The sequence below is a fragment of the Cervus canadensis genome, chromosome 6 (assembly GCF_019320065.1).
Source record: "Cervus canadensis isolate Bull #8, Minnesota chromosome 6, ASM1932006v1, whole genome shotgun sequence".
NCBI lineage: Eukaryota > Metazoa > Chordata > Mammalia > Artiodactyla > Cervidae > Cervus > Cervus canadensis.
Window position 1 is genome coordinate 80,610,795 of NC_057391.1, and position 15,100 is coordinate 80,625,894.

Here is a 15,100-nt window from a genome sequence, read left to right on the forward strand (position 1 = left end):
TGAGTTCTGACCTTAGCACAGGCTATACTGTGCTCTCCAATTCACAATGCACTAAAGTCATTCTTTCAAGTCAATAGATATTAAGGTTATTGATGTGATCTCAAGCCAGCACCTTTAATCAGCACTAATATATAATTTAGAGACAAGACATATGAAAGCTTCTATGCTCAGATTTGCGAGGAACCAAATCACTTTTTTTTTTAACATCTTGTGCTTTGATGTCTAACTGTGCTGAAAAAATTTAAGAGAAACAGTCGCTGAAAATGGCCATTAGATCCTTTGATAACAATATATCCAGTGGAAGCCATAGGGAGTAGGTAATCTGAGGAGTGACCATGTCAAGTTTCTTAGAAATCCCTATTGAGACTGGTGTCTCAAGTCCTACCAGAAAAGAAATCCATACAGGGAACATTAGCACTATCAATACACATGGCTTACACTGCTCTCCAAAGGGTCTATAGAGACAACATACTAACTCAAAATTTGAGATCACAACTAGTGAGTCTCCTTTGCAAACAACTATCTCATCTCCTAGGCTGAAAAGCTGCTATCATCTCTCCAAAAGCATCTGTCTGTGCCTTACAGGATGTACTAGGCGACCTGGTAGAATCAGAACCAGCAGTTTAATTGTCTCAGACACGCCCTCATTTGGATGTCATTCAATCTGATCCTGGATGTGAACATTTAGTCCTCAGCAAAGTTACAGCACTCAGTAGAAAATGAAGTATATGTAGGTGATGCTACGGACTTGTGTCTTAAGTCTCTTACTCCTTGGAGGAATAAAAGCAATGCTAAATTTATGGCACACATCATGAGGGCTGGGGAAATTCCTATGTACTATCTCTCTGACAACTACAACAACATTTCTGTGAGAGGCAGCTGACAAGCAGTAAGTCAGAGCCCAGAGACCAACTGTATGACCTATCTAAGCTTCAGAGTTCTCACTGCTGTACAAAGAGTTGAGGTTTAATAATTCCTAGGGTACCATCTCCTTTAGTGTGATAGGACTTCAATATAACTCTCCACAACTAACAAGACTCTTAAAAAGTATAGCAAAAAGAACAAATACAGAGGATGAGGGCATAACTAGACTAAAGCTAGACTACCTGGGTTCAAATCCATTCTCTGCCACTCACAACTTATTTAATCTCTCTATAATTTGCCAGTTTCCTTATCTATCAAATGGGGCTAATATCTGTGTGTACTTCATTGGGGTACTGTGAGGATGAAAAGGGTTAATATGTGTAAAGGGTTAATACGTGTAAACAACCTAGAATGGGGCCAGTGAGTTCTCAGTTTTAAAACTATTACTATAACTGTTATCAATGGTAATAGCAGCATCACTACTTCTTTGCTTCAGAGCCAATAAGAAACTGAGGGAACCTCTCTATAGGGTCACACTTCATTCAACAAGAAACGCATCAGAACTACAAAAAGAAAGGCTTCCTTAAGCCTTCCTAACCATATTTAAAACCTTTGCCTACACTGGCATTCTTTATACTCTTCTAATTTCATGTTTGAAAATGTTTATAATCAAGAGTTAAAAAAAATTGTACTAAAATAATTCATCCAACAAATATTGAGTACCTACTTCATATGCCAGATACTGGGGGGATGGTATTATACAACAGCCATAGTCTCAGTCCTCATGGCTGATACTAATAAACTTGACTTTGTTAAGACCTTGTCATCTTCTCCCGACTCACTTACTGCTCAACCAAATCATCGCCAGTGATCTAGATCACCTACATCTTTTCCAATACGTCAATTCTACTTTTCTATTCCAATTTCCTCTGTTATTTAAAACTCAGCATACCAATTTTTTTTTTAATTCTCTTCTCCATGAAGCCACCTTGTGACCAGGGAATTAGCTGTCAATTCATCACTCATTAATGTGATCTTTATGAACTATCCCACTTCTCTACCATTCCAAAAAACCCCCCAACAATACTTTACCCAGCTCTCAATTTTGCCCATGGTCACATTCTAAACTTGCCTTCTGCATCTTCTCTCTTTCTGGATGCTGTCACAAAGCCTCCATGCCTTTGGGTACAGGGTTTCCCTTTAGTGTGACCCCTCAAATCACTTTTATTCCAGATTCACTTCTTCTGTGGCAGTTTCTCTCCTCTTACTGTACCTGTGGTGTGCTCTCTGCCCCATCTCTCCTCCCGTCCCACCTCACAGTAGTAAACCCATAACTTGCAACCCCCGTTATTGAGTCATTACCACAAGCCAACAGTGTACTAAGTGTTTCACAAGTTAGCCTAAATAATTGTCACCAATACAACTTGGTAAAATGAGCATTATTATTCTCATTTTACAGACTTAAAAAAAAAAAAAGCTAGGGTTGGAAAAGTCGACTTGCTGAACATCTCCCAGCAGGATAAGTGACTCAAGCCCATGTCTAACTCTGAAGCCCAATGTTCTTAACCTCATATAACTGTGAACCATGAAAAAAGAGTGGAGTCATACGGATAGTGAAGTATTTGGGGGGGAGAAAAGATTTAAGAAAACAGGTAAAAGAAAGTATGAAAAACATTACTCAATCTTACCAAGGCTAAAATTAGAAAGACAAATGTTTATGGCCTCCTTTTTAATCTTTTGAAATAAAAAATAAAGCATTACAAAGGAAAATGGAATGCAGTACCGATTATCTAATGCAGAAATACCACTTGCTTACTAAAAGATCCCGGGCAAGCTGCTTAATACTACAGCACTTTGGCTCACATTATCTACAAAAGAGGGAAAGGGGAAATACTTGAAGCTATTTGTCTCAGGGGAATGTTAGAAAGTTGACTGACATGCATATTCTAAAACTCTTTGCCTTTTTTTAGTACAAAGATTTATAATTACAGTATCAAATAAATTTTAGCCCTAACAATGAAGATCCGTGTGAAAAAGTCAATTCCCAGAAATGGAGAACTGATTTCTTCATACTTGAATCTGCCCTGCTGGGAGCAAAGTCAATTCTAATTGCAACTGTGCACGTCGATGCTAGCTGGCCCTTGCTGAGAGAACTCAGAAACTGGTCATTGAGTCCATATGCTACATCCTAATAACAAGTGAACCTTAACTAGTCTATCACCTTACCTTTAAACGAGGGCCCATGTTCTAAGAACCAAGGGGAGCACGTCTATTCACCAAAGCAGGTACCTTTCGGCCACTTTCACCTTGTCTTCCAACTTCCACATGAAAAAACAGCTGCAAGGTCAACAGAAAGTGTCTGTGCATCAGATCTTCAAGAAAGGTGTGTCACACAAGCAGAGGGTCAATGTTTCTGGAATGAACTGCATGAATTCCAGGGGAGAGAAACATAATCCCCAAATATATCATCCCTGGACCTCTTTCTAATGCAGGGTGCAGTCAGCTGCAGAAGGGTGCATCGGGTCTGCTGTCTTAGGATCCTATCCTACAAAGAAAAAAAAAAAAAGAGTCAATGGGATAGGTTTTTATTTCTCAAAGAGAACTCCTAGCAAACAACAAAGAAGAGGTACAGAATAGGCAGTGGAAACCCTGTGGCACTAAAAATAACCAAAGGCAGGTGAACTCTGACCAAGTTTTTCCCAATTAAAATCACGAGAAAAGCCAAGAGGTGATCTCCCCACCTTAGCTGGTCACTTCCCAGAAAGGAGCCCTGGCACTTCAGCTGATTCTAACCCTTCAGCAGAAGCAAACTAGAGCATAGACTTAATAGTGAGTCTCCTCCCAACCACACAACCAGTTTCACTTTAATGAGACTGGGAACAAGATGAAGAGAAATGAAAGGAGATGATACATGGGGCTGGGTTGCAGGGGGCCTTATATGCCAGGAATAAGGAACCAAGGTATCACTCAGCTGGAAAGGGAAAACCACCCAAGAGCTTGAAAACCTAATCATCCAACTAAAAAGTAAATTAAAAAAAAAAAAACCTGATCAGTTAGCCTATATACAGTTTGTTCCCTTTGTGCCCATGTATGCATTTCCAAGACAGGGTTAAACAATATTGACTTTATGTTTAATACTGACTTTATCTTTAAAATTTTAGTAAAATTTGCTACTAAGAGTGAGGGGAAATTTTCTGTGAACATTCAACATAAAGACACTGAGTAATAAAGTTGAGTAAAGTCAATCTTTACTGACCAAAGATATTCATGAACTAAATGTAGCAGAAAGGGGGTTCTAGCAAGAACAGCCACCGTACAAGAAACTACTGATACTAAGTGAAAAGAGACAGTCCCTTTCCACATGGCAGAAGCTGTTCTCAGGCCTTCACATGTATTAACTCACAACTCGCAGACATAGACACAATGATCACTATTTTACAGATGAGGAAACTGAGGCATTTTCTCAAGGAACTCTCTCAAGATTACCACAGAGCATAGTAGACTTGAGTCAAGCCCAGACAACCTGGACTCAGAGGCCATGCTTTGGATGACCACTCTACTGCCTTTCTATAATGGGAAACTAAGAAACAAAATTAAAAAATGCTAATAAGAGCAAAAGAACAGAATGCGTGAAAGCCACCAGATCAAATAAGTTGGCAAGCTTTTATAATTAAAAATAAATAAGCATGTGTTATTATTTTAAAATATGGTGATAGACTTGCCAAGTACATCAGCCAAAACCTGGGTCAACTAGCAATTGGAACCAGTTTAAACGAGCCACAAACAAGAATTACATAAACTATAAGAGATCCATCAGAATGTAATATAAGCATTAAAAAAATGACACTTTTAAGGAATAACAACACAGTGAATCACTCACAAAATGTTAAATGAAAAAGCAAACACAAAATTATTTACATTTACATTGTTAAAATATTACATTATATAAAGAAGACTGGAAAGAGCAACATAAAAATGTTCATAGTAGTCATCTCTTGGTGTCTGGAATTACAGACATTTTTTTTTCTAACTGTACCTTTTAGTGTTTTCCAAATTCTTTTTTTTTTTTTGCTCTCACCATGTGGCATGTGGGATGGATTGAATCCGTGCCCCCCGCAGTGGAAGCAGAGTCCTAACCACTGGACTACCAGGGAAGTCCCCCAAATTCTTAATGACAAGAAGACATATAAGAAGTTTCTATTTCTGAACAAATACTCTTTGGTTTTTTGTTTTTTTCTAAAAAAGGGAGAGAACAGGAAAGAGATCTTTATTTTTCAACCAAAGAAACAGTATTTTAAAACTAGTTAAATATAATAGAATGTACTGAACTTTTATTTTTATGCATAATGATCTCAGTGGGTCTCCAACACTGTGATCAGCTATTTGATTATTAAATCCAGTAACTCCTAGATCTAACATCATCTTTATGGTGCCCCACCATGAACTGCCACACTTACCCCTGTTCCCCATGCTTCAGCACTTCTAGTGAGCTTCAAGACTCAATTCAAGCCCCCACCCCCTTTCCTGGTTCAATTCCTAAGACCCTCTGAGGACTCCCCACACCAGGCAGAACCAATCACTTCCTCCTTTGTGATACTCCCATGCTGAAGATACCTCTACTGAAGCATTTATTAGTCTGTATTATAATTATTTGTTTACTCAGTAGTCTCTCCTAATGAACTATACACTCCCTGAGGACACTTACTGGGTCTTACTCATCTTTGCCTCCCAGTGACTAACATGGTGTTCAAAGTCATCTCAGAGTCCATACTTTTACAAGTTCCCCAGGTGATTCCTATGCGTCTTAAAATTCAGGAAGCATGGCCTCGACTCTAGAGCAGCCAGCCTGAGAAGGCACCTACTATTCTGCACCTCTCTGAGGTTCACAGGTGATGCTGATGCTGCTGGTCTGCAAACCATGCTTTCAGGAGCAGCAAGGGTCTACAGCAGGAGGAGTTGGCAAACTACAGCCTGCAGGCCGAATCCAGACAGCCACTGGGTTTTGTTTAAAAAAGAAAAAAAAGTTTTGTCAAAAAGAATGAATGCAGCCAAGTTCCTTCGTTTACATTCTATCTTTGACTGCCTTTGAACTACAACACAGAGTTGAGTAGTTGCAGCAGAGATGTATGGTCTACAAAGCTTTCCTATCTGACTGTCTGTCTACAGAAAAAGTTTACCCATTTCTGGTACAGATGACTTAGTTTTAAAGTTACATAAATGTATAGTATTAATAAACTCATTTTTATGTATCAAAAAAACCACAAAAATCACCTTCCAGTTCTACTGTCCGCTCTTAAGAAAACAGCTATAAAACTGGCAATTTTATGCAAATGTGTCTCCTGGCTAATTTCAACTGTCATTTAAAAGTTTTATGCCTTCCATACCCCAAACAGGCATTTTATACAACCATTTCCCAAAGTATGTGCTTCATACAATCATGCTTAGATTTCATCAAGGCTACAATTTCCTAAAACCAACGAGTACCTCAGGGACCAAATACTATATCTGGATTTCTAAAATTACTGCCATACATACTGACTCTGTTGCTACTTTTAAAGTGCTGTTCTAAAAAGCTGAGATCTACTGTATAGCACAGGGAGCTCTATACTCAGGACTCAGTAATGACCTACAAGGGAAAAAATCTAAAAACAGTGGATAGATGTACATGTATAACTGATCCACTCTGCCGTACACCTGAAACTAACACAACATTGTAAATGAACTATAATCCAATAAAAAATTCATTAAAAAAAAAAAGTATGTGAACGTCCACTTCAAAATTCAGGTACATAAAGGGATAAAGGGATAGGCAGCACATAGGAGTACCAAATAACAACCACTGAGTCCCACAGAACGAGTCAGGACAAGATAAAAATGTGTGCTTTTTAAGATGTTAGTCTCCAGCATTTTCTACACAGAGAAAGTGCCGACCTCAAGTCCACGGAAGTCGAATAAAAAAACACAAATCATTCAATTAGCCAAAGGCCCACAAGTTAGAGTGGCCCAATTGAGGATGTTCCAAGACATAAAGTGCACTATCAGACACTTGAGATTGTTAGTTTACCTTTTCCTTTGCTTAAATTTCACCCTTGGTTTATTCTCCCCACTCCTAAATCCCACCATAAAAGACCACCCTCCCCCGTCAAGTTTATACTCTTGAGATATTTATACAGTTGTGTATTCCTGCGACCTTGGCTCAGCCAAGTTATAGTTTTCATTTGTATTCTTTCCTCATCCATCAGCCCCTCCAGTCTCTTAATCATTCCTGTGGGTCTTCTGTGAACTCTCTCCAGCTGCTCCCCAGTGATCTGGTAATGAGGTGCCTCCAAATGACTGCAGCCCTCCAGGAACAGCCTCGTTAGTCAGAACAGAGTGAGCTCACCCTCCTCGGTTCCATGACATAATACTCCCAAGCAGACGGTCCCCCAAAACAGAAAGCTAGGATGCTGCTGTGTTAGACTATAACCCATTCCACGCTTCCTAGATCTGGGCAACGGGGCCTGCCAGAATGTGGTAGGAGACAGAGGATAAATGGACACATTTCCACTTGCATCCAGCTAGAGGATGAGGTGGATGGGGAGAAAAAAGTACTCTCATGTTATAACAAACTCATTTAGATAACAAAATAGAATGCAAAATATGCATGAGTTTCTAAAGATAAAACATGGACACGAACATGGACATGTTCAAAACATTCATATGCTTTGTGTCACTGAGGCAGAAAGGCTACTTCAGGCTCTGTTCCCAGCCCTAAAGGGTTACACACCCACTATCCTCTACCATTAGAGGTACCAGAGCTGAAAATTTTGAAAAGCACTACAACCCCCATTCAACTACTGGTATACTACCCCATTACCACTCATTTCATATACTCACATTTTATTTTTTCTATCTTCTTCCATCCCTAGACATCTGTATTTTCTCTTAGCTTAAATGCAGTTTTAGCAAATTCACTACTGACATCTTTCAGTTCAGTTCAGTCTAGTCACTCAGTCGTATCTGACTCTTCATGACCCCACGGAGTGCAGCACACCAGGCCTCCCTGTCCATCACCAACTCCCAGAGTTTACTCAAACTCACATCCATTGAGTCGGTGATGTCATCCAACCATCTCATCCTCTGTGTCCCCTTCTCCACCTGCCCTCAATCTTTCCCAGCATCAGGATCTTTTCAAATGAGTTAGCTCTTCACATTAGGTGGCCAAAGCACTGGAGTTTCAGCTTCAACGTCAGTCCTTCCAATCAACACCCAGGACTGATCTCCTTTAGGATGAACTGGTTGGATCTCCTTGCAGTCCAAGGGATTCTCAAAAGTCTTCTCCAACACCACAGTTCAAAAGCATCAATTCTTTGGCGCTCAGCTTTCTTTACAGTCCAACTCTCACATCCATACTGGAAAAACCATAGCCTTGACTAGCCGGACCTGTGTTGGCAAACTAACATCTTTAGGTTCTTCTGTATCATTCATTCTTCATTCATTTTTTTTTTTTTTAATACTGTGTGCTAAAAGCTAAGGTCACAAGGACAAGTAAGACAGTCTTTTCTTTTTCTTTCCTGGTGGTCCAGTGGTTAGGACTTTCACTGCTGTGGCCCTGGGTTCAATCTTCAGTCAGGGAACTAAGATTTCGCAAGCCATGTGGCTTGGCCAAAAAAATTCTTTTTTCTATTTTGTAGTTTTAAAATAACATGTAAAAAAATAAAATAACAGGTATGTTGGAAAACATTTTAAAAATTGCAAATGTGTAAAGTTAAATGTTAAAAATTCTCCTCATTTCCCTTCCAATGCAGGTGTCACAAGCAAATACCAGTAAAAACCATTTTAACAACTTTATTGACATATAATCCAAATATCTTACAATTCACCTATTTAAAGTGTACACTTCATTGTTTTTTTTAGTAAATTCACAGGGATGTGCAACCATTACCACAATCTAATTTAAGGACATTTTTTTATCTCTCCAAAGAAATTCAGTACTCATCAGCTTCCCATCACCACCTCTACCCCCTCCCAACCCTAAGCAGCAACTACTAATCCACTTCCTCTCTAAAGGGTTTTTTTTTTTTGCCTTTTCTTGGACATATCATATAAATGGAATCATATAATATGTTGTCTTTTGTGTCTGGCTTTTTTCACTTAGCATGTATTTGAGGGTCATCCATGTTGTAGCATGTATAAGTACTCCATTCCTTTTTATTGCTAAATAGTATTCCATTGTATTAATACTGCATGTTGCATTTATCCAATCATTAATCACTATTAGCAATTTAATACCCTTCATGTATTTGTTCAGATTTGCCTGGGTTTAAGTCCCTACAGGCCTAGACGAGTGACTCTGGGTAAATTATAATCTCTCCAAGCTTGGTTCAGTTTCCTCAGCAGTAAAATTTGGATAACAAAGGAATCTACGTAATAGAGTGTCATGACTACTATCACAGTAATTATTTGTTGAGCACTCAGTATGTGCTAGGCACTTTAGATATCTAACTGATACATGATTTATACACTAGGGAATTAAGGTTAGGAGAAGTTACGTAAACTCCCAAGGTTACTCCCAAGGTTACCCCTAAGAAAGTGATGGAGGTAAATAGAATCACAGGCTGCCTGGAAAGCCTGCACTGTTAACTGTTAAAATCATGGAATAGCAAAGCACTTATCAAGAACCTTGCAAAGAGAATGTTTAGTAAACGATAATTGCTATAACTATAAAAAAGTGGGAAAAGATTAGCAATTGACTCATTGTCTAAAGACACCAACCCCACAAACTTCCCTGGTGGTCCAGTGGCTAAAACTCCATGTTCCCAGTGCAGAGGGTTCTTGTTCCATCCCTAGTCTGGAAACTAGATCCGGCATGTCGCAACAAACACCCAGAGAAGCCGAATGAATGAATGAATGAATGAATAAAATTTAAAAAGATAGCATCTTAAAAAAACAAAAGACACCTGTCATTCTCATTTTGGCATATTTCCTTCCAGTCTTAAAGGAATATTTCAAACATACCAAAAATCCAGAAGATAATAGACAATGATGGTTCTGTTGATGTCTTTTTTTAAGAACACAAAACTTAGTAGATTAGGTGGTTCTAGCGCCAATACTCTTAGATATTTTTTCCCCATGCTTATTTTTCCTTAAATTACTAGTCATACCACATCATTTTCCATCTTTTAAAAATCCCATCTTGAGCATTTCCCCAGCATATAAATTATGCTACATGATTTCTCATGTTACATATATTATACTATATGGGTGAAACAAGATTGATCAATTCCTCATTGCTGAGCATTTACGCTCTATCTCAGCAACATTATCATTACACATTGATCTTTCTTCAAGTATCTGATAATTCCCTTTCGGCAAATTCCTAGAAAGGCGAAAAGGTCCAAAAGGTCGGAGACTGTGCTTCTCATTAAGGTTCTTTACACTTCCCTGCTAAGTAATTCCGATGAATGGGAAATGGAAGGAGGCCGAGGTTTGCTTTTCCCCCCACCTTTTAGAATGTTTTATTCAAGTATAACACACATACAGAAAAGTGCACCTATGCATGCAGCTCACTGGATTTTCATAAACGGAACGGAATACACCACGTACCCAGCACCCAGGTCCTGAAACAGTGCGTTTCCAGCAGCCCCAGCTGCCTCACCCCTGGCCATCACTACCATCTGAGGAGTCTTTAATGCCGGAAAGACCTGCTAATCCGATTATGTCTTTGGAAACTTACTAAAGTAAGTTAATACTACTTCTATACAACCTAGACAACAAAAACTGTGAGCTTAATGTTCACCAGAACACTTAACATCCTGATTCCAAGACAGTCTTTTCTCAACCTCCATTAACCCTGTCCAGTGTGGGAGACAGATAATACAATGTAGCGAGTGCACAAAAGAGGAAAAAAACAATGTGTGGAAGGCAAAGGAAGGAGAGAGGTAATCTTGCCTGAGTGGGGAAGTCTTCCCAGGTGTGGTAATGGGGCTGTTACCTAACAATGAGTAGGCCATTTGCAAGGCTTTGGAAAAAACCAACAACAACAACCAGTATCCTAGGTGGAAGGAACAGCCTAAGTAAAAGTACTGAGTCAAGAGAAAGTGATGAAAAGCATTATGAAAGCAAAGTGTTTAGAAAACCATGGGGCTAAACCAGGGTGCCTGATACTAAGTACAGCACAGTGCAGTGGTCAAGAGCATGAATTTTACAATTAAGTGATCCTGAACAAGCTATTTAGCTTCCCTTCTATTGCCTCGGGTATAACATGGAGATGCACTGAGAACAGGAAGGAATTCAGCTGCCCTCGGGGAGCAAGACTTGGAATATAAGGGAAGGGAAGGCTGGTTGAAACTGGAAACTAGGCCCAGGTGACTTGGCACGGCAGGAGAGCCCCAGGGGACATGGCTCAACGTGCTACCCAGGCTTCGGGCCTGCCAGGTTATGACGGCGGTTTGTGCCCAAGCCGGCCAACCCAAACAGATGAGCAAGATGGCAGTGAGTGTACCTGAGGGAATCTGACTCGGCCAAGTTGCACAGCTCTCACTTATAATCTCTCCTCATCAGGAAAGGTGAGAGATCCAGAGAAATCTCATTTTGAACCAATGACAGCAACAACCCAAAACACTAAGTTTTCTGAATTCTTTTTCCAGTATGATGATAAAAACAAGAATCCACCTCTACTGAGGACTTACTACATGCCAGCAGTTTGAAGTATTTCATGTATCATCTCATCTAACTCTCACAGCAACCGTGTAAGGTAACCATATTATGATGCCTATTTTATAGTTTAGGAAACGGAGGTACAGACAGCTAAAATAACGTGTCTGTGGTCACTAAGTTGACAAGTGAAAGAACCAGGCAAAGTGATCCCAGAGTCTACCCTCTTATATAGGAATACTGACGCATCAAGAACCTCCAAAAGGGGTAGGGAGGGAGAGACATTCTTGCGATAGGAAGAATGAGAGTTCCGAAGTATTTAATTTGGAATTTTAAAGGAATATGACTTCATTTGATTAGACTCTAAACAACAGCAACAAAGCCACAAGATAAGTTTTTTAACTAAGGGAGTAACAGGGTCACACATTTAAAGAGAAGTAACTCTGGGGGCAATGGGAGACTCTGAAGAGAAAGATCAATGGCTGAGAAACAAGAGGATGCTGTCCAAGGAAACTTCTAGGCACTGGTCATGACGTAGACAGGAAGAGACTAGAGTGTGCTCTGTTTCTGTCAGAAGCAACAAGATCAGTGATCTTCGAGGCAGAAAAGCTCAAGGAGAGCAAGAAGCCAAGGACAAGTCAGGATTTTCTATGCTTGGGAACCTGGATGAGTAATGACAGAGAATTAAGGAGGCAGAGCAGATATGGAGGGAAGGTAATGAGTGCAGAAGTGAACTTAAGTTTAAAACGTCTACAGGATATCCCCTGTCAATGCAGGAGACAGGGGGCTTGATCCCTGGGTCAAGAAGATCCTCTGGAGGAGGAAATGGCAACCCACTCCAGTATTCTTACCTGGAGAATCCCATGGACAGAGGAGCCTGGCGACCTTTAGTCCATGGGGTCCCAGGGTCGGACATGATTGAGCAACTGAGCAGGCATATAGGCAGAACATATCCAGAGGACATCCACAAGACAAGTGGAAATCAGCATCTGAAGCTAGAGACACCAGGATCCGGAGGGCAGTCAGAAGACATGGGGAATGGAGAAAGACTGCTAGAGGGGACCAACTTTAGATATATCCTGCCCTTGCCTCCTCAGAGGAGCAAGCAAATCAAAATGAGAAGAAACTCAGAGGAAAAAAATTTTAAAGTAATTTATTGGAGGCAAAAGGAAGTGACTATTCCTAGAAAGTGATGGTGAATTTTATTAGACCAAGTAAAGATTTAGGCAAGAGGGGGGGAATTCAAAATCAGCCCTCAAGTTTTTTTCCTTAGTTATTTGGAACTCTCATTCTCTGATATAGCCACTTCTTCATGTAAAATTTATATTTTATCTCCATCAATTTTTGCAAATAATATTAATTTAAACTTGACCCAACACATAACTAGTAAGCTCTTTGCAACTCCGTTCAGTGATATTATTATTTCAAAATTATTTTAATGTCTATAACAAATTCAGATCCAAACTTTAAACCCATTCTCTAACCCTATATAAATCACTAGTTTAAAAAAAAAAAACTCTTTGTCAAATCTCTTGTCAAAATCAGTTTCCCTAAAGTGTCATTTATATGTAGTAAGTCACCAATTTAAAGCACACAATTAAGAGTTCTGACAACTGTATAAGGTAATGATATAAAATACAATCATGATCCAGAGCATTTCATAATCCCCAAAAGTTCCTCAAGACCCTTTGCAGTCAGCCCCGCTCCTCCACCCTCCTGTACAACCACTGATGTACTTTACTTTGCAATAGTTTTGCCTTTTGCAGAATGCCTATAAATGACATCACATTGAAAATATAGTCTTTCGTGTGTGATATAACACTTTTCAGCTCCATACATGCTGTTATTTGTATCGGTAGTTCATTCCCTTTTGTAGTAGTCACCCGTTGTGTGGGCATACAGTTTGTTTATCCATTCCCCAGGAAAGGACATTTGGATTCTATCCAGGTTGGGGCTACTATGGGTAAACATTAAAATACAAGTGTAATGTGGACATATGTTTTCATTTTTCTTGGATAAACAGCTAAAAGTGGGACTGTGGGATCATGTAGTAAGTATACATTTAATTTATAAGAAACCGCCAAACTATTTTCCAAAGTGGCTGTACCACCTTGCATTTCCACCAGCAGTGTATGAGAGCTCCAGTTACTGTATCTACCTATGATTGGTATTATCAATCTTTTAAATTTTATACATTCTAATATGTGTGAAGTGGTATCTCACTGTAGTTTTAATGTCCCAAGGACCAACAATACTGAGCATCTTTTCCTGGGCCTGCTGGCTATTTATAAAACTTCTCTGGTATCCAAATCTTCTGTCATTTTTAAAAACTGAGCTGTCTTCTTACTATTGAGTTGTTAAGAGTTCTTTTAAGTTATGAACACAAGCCCTTTTTAGATGCACATTCAGCAAATATTTTCTGTGACTTGCTTTTTCATTTTATTAACAGTGTTGTTTAAAAAGTTCCTAACCTTCCTAACTTGATGAAATCTAACTTATAAATTTTTTCTTCCTTCTATAGTTTGTCCTTTCTCGTATCTTATTTCTTTAAAAATCTTTGCCTAACTCAAGGTCACAAAGATTTTCGTCTAGAAATTTTATCTAAAAGCTTCATCTAAGAAAATCTCGTCAAAGTTTTTAACAAGATTTTTCTTTAAAACGCCTGCATTCCATTTATCTCATAATTAGTCAAACAATTTTATTATCCCTTTGTTTCTTTTAAAATCAACTTCCCACATTACCAAGCGCTATTGAAGTTATAGTCTATTTCAGAATTGGAAAGATTTTTATCTTTTAACAGATGTTCCCCTTCTTCAATCTAATAAATGGCACTTCTAAATGTAGGCAAGATTTTAGTCCCTCGGTTCTCTTCAAATTGACATAAAACTTCTGGACCCCTGACATTGGTTCTTAAAAGTAACTTTACATTTCTTAATTCAACTTGGATTCCATTACATCAGTCTCTTTAAAATAAGCCAGAGCTCTTCAGACTCCAAATTAAATGAACAGGGTATACGAATTTCTATTCTATGCCCCTTGGAATAAAATATAGTTCATAGGAGGAAAAAGTTATACAAAGCTAATGTGACTAAAACAGGGAGAAATGAAATGATAAGTTATCATTGTTCATTTCCTAACTTCACAGGACGTCTGGAGAGAAACAAAATAGAAAACTGGCTCATCTAGGCCCCTGTCACAGTCTTTAAATCGAGAAAATAGCAGCTCTGATTTACAACTCCCTCTTACCCTGATGTTTTTTTCTATTTACCAAGCTGACTCTACTGTACCCGATCCACAGATTTAGAACAGGCCCCTGTGTTCCCATACCATGGCAGCTTTTATGCTTAGGTGACCCTGGGCCACCGAATCTTGGTTGTAACAGGAAAAAATTTAAACTAATTCTCTGAATCTGACAAGCCGTCTCCCTCAATAAGTCTAGGAAGTTTTTATTTCATTAACTGTGCATGAAATGGCAGGCAAACAGCCAGATCTATGGCCCAGTGGGGTGAAACTGCAACTACCACACATACACTCAAAAGCTAACACAGTTTCTACCTCTACTACCATCTATTGGGCTTCCCAGGTGGCGCAGTGGTAAAGA

The 15,100-nt window shown here is 39.1% G+C and overlaps 1 protein-coding gene across 7 annotated transcripts in view; it reads right to left on the reverse strand.

Annotated features, from left to right (window-relative positions):
- AREL1 (apoptosis resistant E3 ubiquitin protein ligase 1) overlaps positions 1-15,100 on the reverse strand; it is a 45,498-nt gene that overhangs the window by 22,794 nt on the left and 7,604 nt on the right. For 6 of the 7 annotated variants that reach the window (XM_043472556.1, XM_043472558.1, XM_043472560.1 and 3 more), the window contains one exon: positions 3,091-3,409. The gene's annotated coding sequence lies outside the window, so the exon portion shown is untranslated. The remainder of the gene's footprint in view (positions 1-3,090; positions 3,410-15,100) is intronic. The other variant, XM_043472555.1, reaches the window with a different exon arrangement.